The sequence below is a fragment of the Mirounga leonina genome, unplaced genomic scaffold (assembly GCF_011800145.1).
Source record: "Mirounga leonina isolate KUSES-001 unplaced genomic scaffold, KU_Mleo_1.0 Mir_125, whole genome shotgun sequence".
NCBI classification, from domain to species: Eukaryota; Metazoa; Chordata; class Mammalia; order Carnivora; family Phocidae; genus Mirounga; species Mirounga leonina.
Window position 1 is genome coordinate 47484978 of NW_023270305.1, and position 18201 is coordinate 47503178.

Sequence of the window (18201 nt, forward strand, 5' to 3'; positions counted from 1 at the left end):
CCAGGATCATGACCTGAGCCCAAGGCAGTCGCTTAACCAACTGAGCCACCCAGGCGCCCTCTTTTTTCTTTTTTAAACCAAGAGTATCCTACGTGAAGTGCCTTTTTTCATCCCACGGTATATCTTAATATGTCTCCCTTATCAGTACATATAGATCTATCTGATTCTTTTTAATGGCTTTACAGTAGCATATTGTTTTTTTTGTTTTTTTGTTTTTTTGGGTTTTTTTTAAGATTTTATTTATTTGAGAGAGAGAATGAGATAGAGAGAGAGCATGAGAGGGAGGAGGGTCAGAGGGAGAAGCAGACTCCCTGCCGAGCGGGGAGCCCGATGCGGGACTCGATCCCAGGACTCCAGGATCATGACCTGAGCCGAAGGCAGCCGCTCAACCGACTGAGCCACCCAGGCGCCCCCTCCCCTTTCTTGACTTCCTTCGAATGGGACGCCTTCTTTTCCTATGGTTCAGGCAAGGTACCAGGAGATCTATCATAGCCATCTATTTGGTCTCACAGAATGATATGGGCACATTTTTTGGGGGGTGTTTTGCACCGAAACTCTGTAAGCTTGAGAATTCCACTTCAATTAGCAAAATTGTAATTGGTGTGTTAAGTTTGGTACAAAGTATGGGTGGGTTTAGTTTGTCTTAGGAGCTACCCACTTGGGACGCCTGGGTGGCTCAGTCGGTTGAGCGTCTGCCTTCGGCTCAGGTCATGATCCCAGGGTCCTGGGATCGAGCCCCGCATCGGGCTCCCTGCTCCTTGGGAGCCTGCTTCTCCCTCTGCCTCTGTCTCTCTCTCTGTCTCTCATGAATAAATAAAAAAATAATAAAAAAATAAAAAAAAAGAGCTACCCACTGCCCCAGCCCTCTTCCTCTTCCCGAAGTGTTATCCCATCCAGGCAATATGGATGGCCATTAACCCTTACTGTAGTATTTTTTTTTTTAAGTTTTTATTTAAATTCCAGTTAGTTAGCATACAGTGTTATATTAGTTTCAGGTGTACAATATAGTGATTCAACACTTCCATACATCACCCTGTGCTCATCATGACAAGTGCACTCCTTCATCCCCATTGCCTATTTCATCCATTCCCCCCCCTTCCCTGCCCACCTCCCCTCTGGTAACCATCTGTTTGTTCTCTGTAGTTAAGAGTCAGTTTCTCGGTTTGCCTCTCTCTCTCTCTTTTTCCCCCTTCGCTTGTTTGTTTTGTTTCTTAAATTCCACATTTGAATGAAATCATATGGCATTTGTCCTTCTCTGACTGACTTACTTTGCTTAGCATTATACTCTCTAGCTCCATCCATGTCATTACAAATGGCAAGATTTCATTTTTTATGGGTGAGTAATATATCATTTTATATATATATATATATGTGCCACACCTTTATCTATTACTAAGTGATAGCAGCTTTGGGTAGGACCCTATGGATGATTTACACTTAGAAAGGTGACTCTTAAAGATCAAAAAGTCAGGGCATCTGGGTGGCTCAGTCTATTAAGCATCGGACTCTTGATTTTGGCTCAGGTCATGATCTCAGGGTCATGAGATGGAGCCCTGCATCAAGCCCTGCATTGGGCTCGACACTGGGCGTGGAGCCTGCTTAAGATTCTCTCTCTCCCTCTCTCCTTCTCCCCCTAACCCTTCCTCCCTTAAAAAAAAAAAGTTCAAAAAGTCATTAAGAACCATATAAATTAAGCTATCAGATGAAATGGCAGGCAGTGGAATAATTATCTTTTATCCATCTTAGCGCATCTTCAAATGTTGAAATTAATGGTTAACATTTATTAAGTGTTTACTACATGTCAAGCACTGTTCTGAACACTTTGCATGTGGTAACTTATTTAATCTTCACGAGTAACTTAGGAGATAGGTACTATTATTACTCCCATTTTCAGGCACAGAGAGATCATATTACTTCCCCTGGATCACACAGTGTAACTAGGAGTCTGGATCCAATTTTAGGCAGTGTGACCTCAGAGTTATGTACATAATCACTAGACTATACTGCCCCTTGAATCACATCCTTGCCAGCCTGGAGTGCTGATATATCTTTTGTTTCTTAAGGGAAAACTATTTACCCCAGTGAGTTTTTAATTTGCCTCAGTTTCAGATCCAAAATTATATGTGTCTATTAATCCATGATGGAAATCTGCTTTCTTTTTCTTAATTCACTGTCTTTTTCTCATGAAATTTTTCCGGACTCAGCACTCCTCCACCCTTGAACCCAAACTCTGTGGGTTACCCACCCAAAGACATGTTCCCATTTGTTCCCCATCTGGCTGGAATTCCTTTTGAAGATGGAGGTTTGGGCTTCAAAGAGATCCTGGAACATGTACCTTAGTGAATCTACCCATCTCTTCCTGCCAGCCATATTTTAATCCTTTCATCCTTCGCAGATCCCCTGGCTACCCCCTACCTCAACAACACCTATCTTGAAGAAAGAACTTAGCCCGAAGCTAGCCAACCCCATAAAGGAAATGGGTAGGCTTCTGAGTGCCATCATGATCATAAAGGACAGTTCATGTTGGTTTTCTTCACAGCCCTTCCAAACAGGCAGAGTGAACTCTGACCTATCACCACTCTGCTGATGGACTGAGGAAGAAGGGTCTTGTCACAAACAGAATTAGCACTAAGTAATTTTCCCTTTCTTTTTGTAAACAATTGCCCTTCAATATACAACAACTCTCGAGGTGTTCAGGTTACATGCTTATTTTAAGATCTTTTGTTTACTTTCTGATCTTCATAGGTCATTGACATCCCATTTAGCCCCAGTGACCCTGTTTATACAATTTTCATATAAATTAAAAAGTGTTCTTGGAGATAACATTAACATTCTTGATCTCAATCTACCACATAAGCAAACAATAGCCTTTGCTCGGTCCTGTATAAAATTGTTCAAAAGTTTCAGTGCAGACTCCAGTTTCAGACAGAGAAAATCTTATCAAACAGATGTGCTTTTTTGCTTTTTATTTTAAGCAGGATGAGATCCCAGCCTATGTAAAGTCCAGTGAAATATCATATTGGACCTCTGGTAGAATGGAGTCATAATTCTAATAAAATGCTAGATAGAGTATTTCAGACTTTAATTACTGAGAAGAGGCAAATCACTTATAGAAATAGTAGGGATCTAGTTCTACATCTTAACTTGAATTTAAAATGTATTTCCTTCTCATTTAAAACCAGCTTTTGATTCTCTATGGTGGGGGGAGGGAAATAATGCATTTTGAATTTGCCTTTTTACCTCATTTTTTAATGAGGGCAGCTCCCCGTTTTCATACTGAAAAAACATCTTGATAACTACTCTTTTATAAATGCATATTAATCTTATGAATAATTTCAAGTATTTAGCAAACTATATTTCTGACAGCCTACTCTGCTGCTCCTGGTTCATACTTCAGGAGTAGACACACTTGAACTAAATCCTCAGCCTAACTATTTTTTATGAAAAACTTACATTCCTGGGCAAAGAAACTAATCTTGGAATATAGATAAATTAAAAGGCCAGTGTTAGCTCTTTTTTAGGCGTTTATCCTCAGGAAAAAATTGGACAAAATTACAGAAAGAGATGTACAAGGGTGTTAATTTCCACATGACTTACAAATGCAAAAAAATAGAAAACAACTAAATGTCCATCAATAAGGAGCTGTTTAAAAACATTAGGGTAGGGGCGCCTAGGTGGCTCAGTCGGTTAAGCATCTGCCTTTGGCTCAGGTCCTGATTGTTTGCTCGCTCTCTCTCTCTCAAATAAATAAAACCTTTAAAAAAATTTTTTTTAAATAAGAACATTAGGGTAAAACCAGTGGTATACTTTACAGCACTTTACTTTACATACACTTCAACACATTAAAGGCTTTGAGGAGTCCCGCAGCAAAAGGAACCCTGTTTAAGGGTACCGGGGTGGCTCAGTCGGTTAAGCAGCTGCCTTTGGCTCAGGTCATGATCCCAGGGTCCTGGGATCGAGCCCCACATCAGGCTCCTTGCTCAGCGGGGAGCCTGTTTCTCCCTTGACCTGCCTGCGACCCCCCTGCTTGTGCTCCCCCTCTCACTATCTCTCTTTTTGTGTCAAATAAATAAAATCTTTAAAAAAAGAAAGAAACCCTATTTAAATGCCTTTAATCCAAAATTTTCCAAGCTTCATTTAGCATAAATACCTTCTCTCTTTTTTCTTTACTTATTTGAGAGAGAGAGCAGAGTGAGTGAGAACACAAGTGGGGGGTAGGGGCAGAAGGAGAGAGAGAGAGAGAAGCAGATACTCTCCGCTGAGCAGAGAGCCTGACTCGGAGGCTCGATCCCAGAACCCCGGGATCATGAACTGAACCGAAGGCAGACGCTTAACTGACTGAGCCACCCAGCTTCCCCTAAATACCTTCTTTCCAGCAGCCTTCAGAACAAATGTCAGCAACTTTTGGCAGTAGTATTAAAGATGATTTTTACCTTTGTTTTTGTATATTTTCTAAATTATTTTGCAATAAATATGTATTGCTTATAATAAAAAAATAGAGCTATTTAAAATTATTTTTTAATTATGTTGGGGGAAATGACAAAGAGATATAGTAAGAGATAGATATACTGCTATATAACACGGTATTTTATGAAACATCATATTTAATGTGATGGGTCCTCCTTTTGATAAAACAAGAATTTAATAGAAATAAATAAAAAGAAGGGAAAAAAGAGAAGGGGAGGAAGGAAGGAGGGAAAGAAGATAATTGGAGGACACAAACATTCAAGTTTTACCATGAATATTTCTGTATGATCAATGAAAGGTAATTTTTTGTACAGTGGCTATACCAATTTACATTCCCACCAAAGTGCTTGAACATTCTGTTTATTCTTAACCACTCTCTCACCAGTACTTGTTATTTCTTATCTTTTTGATACTAGCCATTCTGACTGATGTGAGGTGACATCTCATTGTGGTTTTTAAAAATTTATTACTGAAGTATAATCGATATACCATGTTATATTAGTTTCAGGTGCACAACATTGATCTGACCATTGTATATATTACTCAGTGCTCACCAAAATGAGTAGTCACCAGCTGTCACTATGTAATGTTATTATAAATATTGACTATAATCCTTATGCTGTACTCTTCCTCTCTGTGACTTATTTAAATCTGGAGGTTTGTACCTCTTAATCCCCTTCACCTATCTCACCTCCTCCCACCTCCCCTTTGGGAACCACCAGTTTGTTCTCTATATTTAAGAGTCTGTGTTTGGGGAGGGGGGGTTGTCTATTCATTTGTTTTGTTTTTTAGATTCCACATATAAGTGAAATCATACAGTATTTGTCTTTCTCTGTCTGACTTATTTTACTAACATAATACACTCTAGATCCATCCATGTTGTCACCAATCGTCAGATTTCATCCTTTTTTATGGCTGAGTAATATTCCATTACACATAAACACACACCACCTCTTCTTTTATTCATTCATCTACTGATGGACACTTGGGTTGCTTCCATATCTATTGTAAATATTGCTGCAATAAACATAGGGGTGCATCTATCTTTTCAGATTAGTGTTTTCATTTTCTTTGTGTAAATGACCAATAGCAGGAATTGTGGATCATACGGCATTTCTATTCTTGATTTTTTGAGGAACTTCCATGCTGTTTCCCATGTTGCACCAATTTACATTTCTACCAACAGTGCATAAGGGTTCCTTTTTCTCCACATCCTCACTGACACTTGTTATTTCTTGTCTTTTGAATACTAGCCATTCTGACAGGTGTGAGGTGATCTCTCATTGTGGTTTTGATTTGCATTTCCCTGATGATGAGGGATGTTGAACATCCTTGCATGTGTCTGTTGGCCAATGATGGGTAATTTTTATCGCTTTGCTTCTTTCTTTTAAAAGTGTTCTTCATTAAGTATGTATTTATTTTGCAATTAGAAAATTAACAATAATTTTTTGTATTTATGCAGGATGAAGGTGGCACATATGGATTTTAACAGAGAGAAAAAGAAACATAACAAAGGAAGACATGTTCTTTTTGTTGTTGTTGTTTGTTTTTTTAAAGGTTTTATTTATTTGACAGAGAGACACAGCGAGAGAGAGCCTGATGCGGGTCTCGATCCCAGGACCCTGGGATCATGACCTGAGCCGAAGGCAGATGCTTAACGACCGAGCCACCCAGGCGCCCCAGGAAGACATGTTCTATAGTCTCAATTCAAATGTATTCGTTGTTGCTTCTATTTCTGAGGCTATATCCTCCTCCAGTTAAATCTATTTGAAATAAAAATAATCCCATGTATTGTTCCTTTGAACATTTCCCCCTCTCTCTCCTGATTATGCCTTTATCCCCAGCACCCCGCCCCCACCGTGGGCCCCAGACTACTCTCCTACAACACTTGACTCCATGATGAGAAAAATAAAGAACTATTTTTCCTGCCCCCCCTCACTGGTCACCCCCAGAATACCACCCACAAAGGACAACATAGGTTTCAGTTACTCAAGAGGAAAACTCTCATGATGAAAGTTCATCATTTCAGGCAGGTGAGGGGAATTAGCAGCAAAGCATCCATAGATTTCTTGAAGGAGATAATTACAAATGTGCTGATAGTTTCTTATATTTGTCTAAATTATCTTTCTAAGGGAGAATCACAGGGCTATTTTTATAAGGTATGAATAGAGTAATGAGACTTCTAAAACACATCTTAGCTTCCATGACCAAATGAAAATTGTCCTTCAAAAATTTAGGTAAGGAGGCAAAGCGTAGTCCAGTGATGCTTCCACCACTTAAGACATCTGAAAATCCCTTAAAGCTACATTTTAAGACAGAACAAAAACTCAGTCCTGTTTCTTTAATATTACATTGTAATTTTGAACAAAAATATTATCTCCAACTTGAACATCTACCTTATTTATTTTATATATATCATCTCCAGTTGCTTTGGGAGTATCTCCAAAAATAAGCCAAACACCAAAGAATAACAAAGTACTTGTTGAAAGTATAAAAACAAACAAAAGACAAGAACAACAACCACAAAAGCCCTATCACAGACTGGGAAGTTTTTCAAAGTATGAAACTTCATTTAAGTCCTGATAACATTCAAATTTTGATGGAATAAATATTCATGGATACTTGGGAGTCCATAAGAGACTGATTTGAATATATGTATATTCAAATATAAAGAGAGAGACAGAGAGAGAGAAGAGAGAGTTGTAGATAGTTATATGTATAGTTATATAATTATATTTAGCTTTGAAATGTGATTACATCCAATCAGAGACTGGTGCACAGATTACAGTCTGTACTATAAGAGAATCCATGAAAACAGAAGCAAGTTTCTGTCAATCATCCTGATTTAGTAAAGCATGAAGTTATGATACTAAGGAAAAATCTTGCATTTGCTGCCTTTATGATATAGAAACTCTGTGCATTAAAGTAGACCATCCAAATGTGTTATACAGAGTTCTGGAGTATCCAATTTTTGTGATTACATAGAGACAAACTCTAACAAATGTATGGTATCCATATGCTTCCCTTCCTCTAAGCCTGGACCCCCACTGGTATTAAAAGCTATGTCCAGCTTTCTGGTAGAAGATAGATTTGTTTAAGAAGAAAATTATAGGCCACTTAAAGAAATTTTGAGACACTAACTTTTTGCTTGAGATTGATATAACCAATCCTAACACACAATTTCTTATTTACATTATGATTCTTCTCTTCCAAAAATGTTCAAAGGGCTTTCCAGTTTAATCTTAAGACACTGAAGTCAAAGTCTTCAAGTACCAATGATAGGAACACTTGTTTAATATTTTCCAGAATAGCAACTGATTCCCACCTTTCAAGTAAAACTCAGTTGTGAAGGAATGAATATGTTGACCATCCAACAGTTGGAAAACTATAACCCACCAGCCAAATCATACAGACCAACTGCTTTTGTAAATAACTGATTGGCACCCAGCCATGCCCATTTGTTTATGCACCGTTTATGGCCACACAAAGGCAGAGTTGAATAGTTGCCCTAGAGATCTATGACCAGCAAAATCTAAAACGTTTACCATCTGGCTCTTCACAAAAAGTTTGCTAATATCTTGACTAGAGCATTAATTTTGTTTTATAATAAAATAACTTCTAATAATTATTTGTCAGTAACAGTGAATTCACAAACATTTTCCCATTCCATAGGCTAGAACACTAAGTTAGAGCCAACGGTGCAAGATAAACACTAATGACCTCATGTTTCTCAACACAAAGACTTGTGGGGCTGGTGATTTATCATCTCAGCCTAGCACCACACCTGTTTGGTCTAGATCCACACATCTGTATCAGGGACACATTATGCAATTCACATTTTCTGCCATTTTTACAAGAACAAAGCTTCAGTATAAAGACTTAGTCACATATAGTATTTATAATGATATATCAAAATCATCAAGTGAATTACAAATAAGACATGATGAACTGGTGTTTAGAATGAGAAGGACATTTCTCACCAGGTGCTAATAATTTGAAGGTATATTTGACTGCAGGCTTACAAAAGTTGATACAGCGCTCCCTTAATCAAAGGACAGTTAAAAAGAATATGAAATGAGCTGACACATTTTGACATGATTGCCGACGCAGATCAGATACATGTGCAGTGCACATTGGGAATGCATGGGGAAGAGTTTTCATTCCTTTAAGTTACGGATTTTAAATCAGTTCCTGAGACGAACATTTCAAACATTTAAGTTTAAAGTTCTAAAACACTCACCCAAACCTGGGAAATGGAACATGTGCATGAAACTCTTTCCCATTCCTGCACATCCCCATTTTACTTTGGGGATTACAAAGTAGATTCTCAAAGAACCAGAAGAAAATACAACTTTTTTGGGTAGAATGGGGAAGAATATCTAAACAGAAAAGTGAAGGAAGAAACGATAAAGGAAAATAGACAGACACATAAAACTTAAAAATACTGTGTATCAGAAAGTGTCCTACAAATTACAAGGCAAAAGAAAGACATATAATATGAAAGGTTATGTTCTCGATATGTTGCAAGTCTTTAACATTTATGAAAACAGAGAAACAATATTTATTAAAATAACCACTCCACAAAGTTTAACTGAACTCCTACCCTAATACTGTTTGAGTTTCAGTGGGTGACCTCACTGTTCCGGGACTGACATGGGTCCTGGGACATGAGACTTTCAGGGCTAAAACCGGGACAGCTCCAGGCAACCTGGAAGTCAGACAAACCTGGACTCAAGTTCCCGTCCCACCACCATATGACCTTCGACATGTTACTCCACCTTCGTTGAGTCTCCATTTCTTCATTTTTAAATGGGTGTTAATACAGGTACTTAATTCTTAGGATTGCAGTGAAGATTGAGCAAGATGAAGTGTACAGAGCTCACACACCTGCCATAGAGCACTGCTCAATAAATGGCACCTGTTGTAATTGTCACCATCATTAACATCCCTGCTTGTCAGCTGTGAAGGCTTACCAGCTTCTTCTCGGTATCTGTCTGCGGGAAGGCTTAGACAAATACTGCCGAGTTCCTCAGTAGAGGTCGTCATCTGACCTAGTTCTGGCCACTGAGAAAAAAAGAGGACGTTTTTAGTTGAGACCTTCAGGAAGGCTTCTTAAAATATCGTGAATGCGTGGGGCAAGAGGATGGGGCTTGTGGGGAGGACATATTGGTAGATACATTTTGTCCTTCCTCCTTCCACTTCTTCCTGCCTGGAACACAGCACTGCCACCACCCCCTCCCGGGAAGCAAAGCAGCTATCCTGGGACGCCTAGGGTGCCAAGACTGCGCTAAGGATGGGCTGGTGGGAAGACACAGAGAGTCCCATCTCTCCCCTAGCATCACGGAGCCACTGTACCCAACTCGGATTTCTGACATTTGGTCTTTCATTCCATGAGAAAAAATAAAACCTGCAATCTGCTTAAGTTGCTGTTTCCAGGTTTCTGCTATTCATAGCCAAACAGAATTTTCAACCAATATCAGGCACGCGCCAATAGAAACACAGGCGAAGGAGGCAAACGGGCAATTTAACAAACAAACAAAAGCAAATGTCATGTGAGTCTGTGACAAAACTTATTACATCATCATTATTATATAAATATAAGCCTGACACCATGTTTAACTGTCATGTTGACAATAAAGTACAGAGAATAATATTTAAAACACCGTATTTAACAATTAACAAAATGTAACAATTATTTTTATTACACTATGTATTCTTCTGACTTCTTTGTAAAGAAATAAAATACAAAACATGAACTGGAAGCTCCCTTTTCCCTTCTTCTTAATGCATTGACTTCCCTTCCCCTCCCCACATTTAGTCAATATCCTGAAGATGCTGTGTATTCTCCTAATCTAGATATTTACACTTTTAGTATATAAGTATATATATGCAAAAAAATACACTGTATAACAAGTTACCTATTAATGTATTTTTAAAATTCACATGTTATAATTCCATCCATATCTTTTTATGAACTGCTTTTTCAACTCTGTAGTTTATTTTGAGGTTTACCCAGATGTATACATATGTCTAGTTTATTCATTTTAATAATTCTACTGTCTTCCATTGCACAAATATACTATAATTTATTTACCAATTCTTTGTTAGACATACATATTTTTCTAACTTTTGCTATTAACATGCTTGCATACACATGGGAAAGTTGCTCAATATTGTTGTAATTTGTATCTCATTGATCAGTATGTGTTTATTGGTTATTTGGTTTTCCTCTTCTGTGAATTTCTTGTTCTTGACTTATGCGTATTACCTGGTGGACATTTTGTTTCTCAGCTAGTTATCTACACTCTTATATGGCATTACTTTAAATTTTAACATAAAATTAATCAATCTTTTCCTTAATCTTTCTTCTTTTTTAATCGAGATACATTTCACATAACATAAAATTCATCCTTTTAAAGTATAGAATTCCATGGTTTTTAGTATATTCAAAGTTATGCAACCATCACCACTATTTCATTCCAGAACATTTTCTTCACCTCAAAAGAAATCCTATACCCATCAGCAACCACTCCCCACTAGCCCACCCTCCAGCCCTTGGCAACCACTAATCTACTCCTGTCTCTTTGGATTTACCTACTCTGGATGTTTCATATACAAGTGGAACCATAAAATATGTGCCCTTTTGTGACTGGGCTTCTTTTCCTAAGATTATTGGTTTCAAGGTTCATGCATGTTGTAGCATGTGCCAGTCCTTCATTTATTTTTATGGCTAAGTAATATTCAGTTGCATAGATATACCACATTTTGTTTTTCTGTTCATCCATTGATGGAAATTCAGTTTGTTTCCACTTATGGATAATGCAACTATGAACATTCAAGTAAAAGTTTTCAGTGGACATATGTTTTCAATTATCAGGGCTCGATTACACTTTTAGTACCTAAGTATATACATGCAAAAAATACACTGTATAACAAGTTACCTATTAATATATTTTTTAAATTCACATGTTATAATTCCATCCATATCTTTTTATGAACTGCTTCTTCAACTCTGTAGTATAATTTTGAGGTTTACCCAGATGTATTCATAGATAACTATGCTTAGGCATGTGTGTAGGTATGGAATTGTTGAGTCTTCCACAGTCTGTTTTCAGGAGCTGCCAGAGTGTTTTCCAAAGTGTCTGTACCATTTTGTATTCCCACCAGCCAGGTGTGAGGATTCCAATTTTTCCTCATACTCCCCAACACTCCAAATGTCCATCTTTTTATTGTAGCCATGCTAGTGGGTGTGAAATGGTATGGTATTTTATTGTGGCTCTGATTTGCATTTCCCTGATGGCCAATAACGTTGAGCATCTTCTCATGTGCATATTGGCCATTCGTGTATCTCTTTTGGGTAAACGTCTATTCAAATCCTTTGCCCATTTTAAAAATTGGGTTATCTGTTTTGTTATTGTTCAGTTGTAAGAATTCATTATACATCCTGGATACTAGCACTTTATTAGATACATGTTTGCAAATATTCTCTCCCATTCTGTAAATTTTCTTTTTGCTTTCTTGTTAGTGCCCTTTGATAAAGGCACAGATGTTTTTAATTTTGACAAAGTCCAGTTTATCTGTTTCTTTTGTTATTTGTGCTTTTGATGTCATATCTAAGAAATCATTGCCAACTCCAATGTTAAACTCCAAGTTTAAAATAAAATTTGTACTTATTTTTTCTTCTAAGAGTTTTATAGTTTTAGCTCTTCTATTTAGACCCATGATTCATTTTTTAGTTAATTTTTGTGCATGGTGTGAGGTACAGGTCCAGCTTCATTCTTTTGCATGAGGGTATCTAGCTGCCCTATCCTTAATGATTTTATTTTGTGACTACTTTAAGAAATTTTTCTAGGGGCGCCTGGGTGGCTCAGTCGTTAAGCATCTGCCTTCAGCTCAGGTCATGATCCCAGGGCCCTGCGATTGAGCCCCGCATCGGGCTCCCTGCTCTGTGGGAAGCCTGCTTCTCCCTCTCCCACTCTCCCTGCTTGTGTTCCCTCTCTCGCTGTGTCTCTCTCTGCCAGATAAATAAATAAAATTTTAAAAAAAGAAAAAGAAATTTTTCTAGACCCTGACAAAATATTTACCTATAATTTTCCCTGAAAGTTTGAATCTTTTATTTATATTTTTAGGTCCTTAATCCAGATAAATTTGATTTTGTGGTTAGTAAAAAGCCGAGATTCAATCTTCTTTCTTCTATATGGTTATCATTTGACACAATGGCATTTGCTAAGTACTCTATCCTTTCCCCTTATCGTAATACTTCCTCTGTTGAATGGCAAGTTTCCATCCATGCTTGGGTATGTTTCTGGGTTCTCTATTCTGTTCTACTGTTCTATTTATTGAACATTTAAATTAACATGGCTTTCTAATAAGTCATTGGATTTTTCCAAATTTCAATATTTTGTTTTTCACTTCTACAACTTCTATTTGGCTTTTTTTTTTTTACAAATATGGCTCTTTTTCTTCCATGATTTTCTACTGTGTCTTTGTGACTCCTGATTTCTTCTTTTATCTATAGTCAATTAACATATTGAATATATTGACTCATTTACATTATTCTATAATTTCCAATTTCAAGGCTGCTGATCTCCTATTGTTATAGCTGTTGATTCTTCCCCAGGGAGACTCCTATCTTCATCTGTGAGGTCATCCATTATAGGCATTCCTTTACTAAGGAGCGCAGGAAGGAAGTATACTAACAGAACAATTTTCATTTGTTCCTGCTAGGATCCTATGAGTATTGCCTATTTTGTGACTCAGTTTAGGAAAATGTATTGACTTAAAGTCCCCAAACCATGTGAACAGGAAACTTTCAGACCCCTCTCCTGGTCATGGTGTTTTGATTTCCATCTGACGACTCTTCCATATTTTTTCACATGGAGCCCCAGCATATGACAAGATCATATTCACTTCCCTGGACCGGTGGACGTTTTCTAATCCCCTTTTGATGGACAAGGCACCTTTTAAGACGTCCAGCTTTATCCAAGATTGCATTAATACTGCTCTGGGGTTGGGGGGAGCCTGGGTGGCTCAGTCAGTTAAGCATCTTTGGCTCAGGTCATGACCTCAGGGTCCTGGGATCAAGCCCCGAGTAGGGCTCCTCACTCAGAGGGGAGTCTGCTTCTCCCTCTGCCCCTCCCCCTGCTCGTACTCTCTCTCTCTCTCAAATAAATGAATAAGATCTTTTAAAAAAAAATACTAATTTTTGGGGGGAATACATATTAACAAAGGCTGTTTAGGTACCTTTAAAACACTGCAACATAATGAATGTTTGTGGATATCAAGGCTAAACAGACTACTACATTAAAACAATACATTTATTTATGATAAAGCCTTATAATGTCATTGTACTTTCAAACTTGAATAGAAGGGAAAGAGCCAAAATGTAGACCTTCATCACAAAATGGTTGAAGAACAATATCATCTCCTTTTACCTAGAGCAAAAGTAACCATCATTCCGCCTCCTGTCTCTAAAAAGTATTTCACACCAATTGAAGTTCACTGTTCTAAGTGATAGCTCCTCATGAACAAATACATAAAGCATAGGCATCAAATTGTTTAAAACTGGACAACAGTTTGCTGATTTGGAGTGGGGGGAATATTGTGCTTTGCACTTTATGACATTGACATCTACTTACATATGTCAGCAAAATTTAAGGAAAATTCAATCAATTCCTTTTCTTCAATCCTATATCTCTAAAGAGTAATGCTCTACAGTTGGGTTTTTTTAAGCAATTCCATTCATCACTCTTCACCATTCGTAAGTTTTATAATATCTATATCTATACCTTTTGGATTATAATATTTTTATTATAATATATATATAAATATATATAATATATTTATTTTGAGGAGGATTTAAACTAGTATCATGAGTATTGAATAAATAACAAAAAACTATTTAATGCTGCAGATGTCATAATGTCCCATGGCATTTCCAAAAAGCATAAATGTTCCTGAAGTTTTATGCAAGTCAGATAAATTTTATTGCTAATGTTATAGAATATTACTTGGCATGGAAATGCCATAATGAGCTTTTATTAATAAATTACAAACCCCTAATTTATCAGAAAGTTCTGACTGCTGTTTATGAGGTCTCATAAGACAAGCGCATTAGCCTCTGGTAACGACCAACTCTTTGAGGGAAATTCAAAATGGCAGAATTGAGAACCAAAGTATGGTGGACTGTAAGACACATGAAGCCTCTTAGAGAATATTTTAATAAATTCAATAATACTAGTTAGGGAAAAACAATTCTTTTCTATTTTACTCTATTGTGAGTTCCATTTTTTAGAAAAGTTAATTAACAAAGACCAGTTATTTGCCTTCCTGGATTTAAAAAACAGTCCATTTAAGTATATGCGAAAATGTGTTTAATGTAGTGCAAAATTTATCACGTCTTCACAGAAATACATTTATTAGTAGCAAGATAATAGGCAATGAGTAACATCTTCTCCAAGCTATTAAATTCTTTTAGTGTTCTATGGTACAAGGAAATGTGGATCTAATGTGAAGTTATACTTTTAAGGATTCTTATCTTGATCTCTCCAGTGAGTAATTATTATAGAACATTTGTAACTCTTAGTAGAGAAATCTCCCATTTTATATTCCTGCAAGTTCGAACCAAAAGAAAGTGTTTGAGAGTTTCTGACACTAAAAGTTTTAATTTTCCTAGCACAACCAAACTACTAGAAGTTTGACTGTTATCCAATATACTGAATGTCCTTTATGTTTCCTGTTCATTTTGGATGGGAGCAGGGGAAATGACACTGAGTCATCCCATAAGTCGCCCCCTTAAGAACAGAGGATTTAAGACTAACAATTGCACAGGGGCAACTTGCTTGACCCAGTGCTCATATTATAATAGGTTAAGAATGACTTTTACTCCAATTCCAAAAATACAGGAGATGACCCAGAGTCCAAAGTCAAAAGAAAGAGGCGGGAGGTCTGAAACATGGGGAATCTTATTAAACCAATCAGTCAAGAAATATTTATAAATGTGTTTAGTGTTACATTACACAAGGAAAGATCAAACATTGAGGATAAGAGGGAAATAAATACTTGAAGAGGAAGAACATTCTTGCCACATAAAGATAAAATTCGTCTCAAAAAAGGGAACCAAAAAGCAAAGAGGATACAAGTAAAACTAGAAGTACAAAATAGAGAAACCATTGAAAAAGAGAATTAGATGTAAAGAACTGGTCAAAAAGCAGACTTGAATAATTTTTATAAAAAGCAATGGCTAGGGGCGCCTGGGTGGCTCAGTCGGTTAAGCGTCTGCCTTCGGCTCAGGTTATGATCCCGGGGTCCTGGGATCGAGCCCCACATCAGGCTCCTTGCTCTGCGGGAAGCCTGCTTCTCCCTTTCCCACTCCCCCTGCTTGTGTTCCCTCTCTCGCTGTGTCTCTCTCTGTCAAATAAATGAATAAATAAATAATCTTAAAAAAAAAAAAAGCGATGGCTAAGGAGGGTGGCACCTGGCCCAGAAGAGGAGGGGAGAATTGGAAGAATAAGACTTCATCTGAGATAATATAATGTGTGAACTAGGGGAGACCTCGGGGTCTGACCTATTCCTCCCCTTCAGGAAGAAAGACAATTGCCCTTCCTTAAGGTCACACAGAGAAACAGACCTCAGACTACAACCTGAGTCTTGGACTTCCATGCTGCCACTTTCAATCCAACTCTAGTTCAAGGTCTCAAAGCAAAAGAGAGAAATCATTAAAGCCTTGGCCATAAAGGGGAGAAAGGGGTTTGGGAACACGAAGCGGGGACATGAGTGGAGGACACAGTAGCAAAACGTCATTAGTGCGGCCAGAATTCGAGGAGGTCCAGCCAAGCAGAAGAGGCTGCGCATTTTATTTCCACATGCCAAATAATTATGTGAGTTTTAAAATGCCCATTTACCTAAGACACTTGACTTGAGCGCATGGATATATGGACCCTTTGCTTTTTTTCATAACACCTACTTTTTTTTCTGCTCATAGGCACTGAAATACAATTTGAGAAACACTATAGCACACCCGACCTTTTTCAAATCTCCCAGACAAACTCCAAACTCACCAGCTTTCCCCATCTCAGGAGTGTGAAATCTTATTTTCCAGTTCTCTGCTCAAATTTAACAAGCCACGTCCTGCTTAACCTTCTTCTGTGAAACCTGAAAGCCTCAGACAATTGTACGCCCACCCCTTGCTCCTTGGAGCTCTCCATCTCTCCCCATCAGGAGTCCACAGAACCACAATTTCAAATCTCTGATAATCGCCCTCCACTACCCAGAGTGTAACGTAAGGCTTTCACTTCGATCTTTTAACACCGCTCCCCCACCCCCGAAAAGCATCTTTCTAACCATCTTCTTACCCTCTGACTTGAAGACAGAAACATTTAGATTGAATTTAATTATCTCCAAACTATCAAAGACTGATTAAATGAATCTATGCCTACATGGGGGTTTTGCTGATAATATTGTTGTTGTTACTGCTTTCTGGTGAAGACATACTTAGTGAAAACACAACGACTCTCAATTAGGCAGCTGGGTGACTTATAAATATATATTTATGTTTGAAGCCTAAGTGGCCATTGGCTTCCCTACTGTTTTACTTAGCTAACAAAACAACTCTATCAAAGTAAGTATTATTCCAAAATCCAACTTCCTGTGCAGAATGCTCCCATGTGCTCCATCAGTCTGGCTCTCTGATGAACTACATCGTTTCTTATAAACTGTCCATGGCCCATAAATTTCCAAGCATAAAGGCTATTACTGTGCTGTGCAGATCTGCTGAGAATTTGGGTCTTTCGAACTCTGTTTTACCTGGTTGGAAATGAGACGGGGGAGAAAGTCTGCAAACTTCCTCTCTCCCCTTCTCCCCAGACCCACTCCCATTTTGATCAGGGAGAATTATTTAGTGCACACAAGCCTGGAACAAGGGTTTATTTTGACTAATTTTAAGCAGCTTTCTGCATCAAATTAGCATTTTCTTTCTGCAAATACTACATAATAGAAAAGAGAAAAGAGATATTGGGGCAACTTCCTAATTAATCTGGGAAGTGTGGATTGGAAAACTCAGAAGGTTAAAAAAAATCTTTTTTTTTTTTGTACTAGCTAAATAATTCTTGATAATAGTGGAAGAGGAATCATAAGACAATGCTTTAGAATCCCAGTGAGTAGCTAAATCTAGTCTATATTAGTACAAATTAGGTACTCGCGACCATAAAATAATCAGAAAATGTAAGGCTGTGACCAAATTTCAAGTCTAAAAATGAGTAACATTGTCGGACAGCATCATAATCACCATTGGCATCATCCGCTTATGTTTGTGCTTTACAGTTTACTGCTGGTTCATAGACATAATCTCATTTGATCTTTATGAATAGGTACAAAGGATTTAGGAGAAACGGAGCACTGACATGTCATCGTCCCTGAGATTTCTTGACAACTCATCACCAACTTCATTCAGTTTCATTTAATGATGAAAACAATACGTGATATCGATAGGAGCTAGACTATGCAGCATGACCTGGAGACCAGGGTATCACTAAGCATTTGCTACAAAGGAAATTAAAACATAAGCTGATGTTTTCCAAAGCTAAACCACTTAAGATTTATCAACATTAAATCTGACAGTTTCAAGAGCAAATTAATACATCTCAGAATTTTTATGGCAAATAAGGAGGATTCCCCAAGGACAGGAAGGAAGGAAGGAAGGAAGGAAGGAAGGAAGGAAGGAAGGAAGGAAGGAAG

The 18201-nt window shown here is 37.7% G+C and overlaps 1 long non-coding RNA gene across 1 annotated transcript in view; it reads right to left on the minus strand.

The window, feature by feature from the left end:
- Window positions 1-18201, minus strand: part of LOC118008042 — a 90398-nt gene that overhangs the window by 46398 nt on the left and 25799 nt on the right. Inside the window, exon 3 of the long non-coding RNA XR_004678546.1 lies at window positions 9441-9531. This is a non-coding gene — a long non-coding RNA (uncharacterized LOC118008042). The remainder of the gene's footprint in view (window positions 1-9440; window positions 9532-18201) is intronic.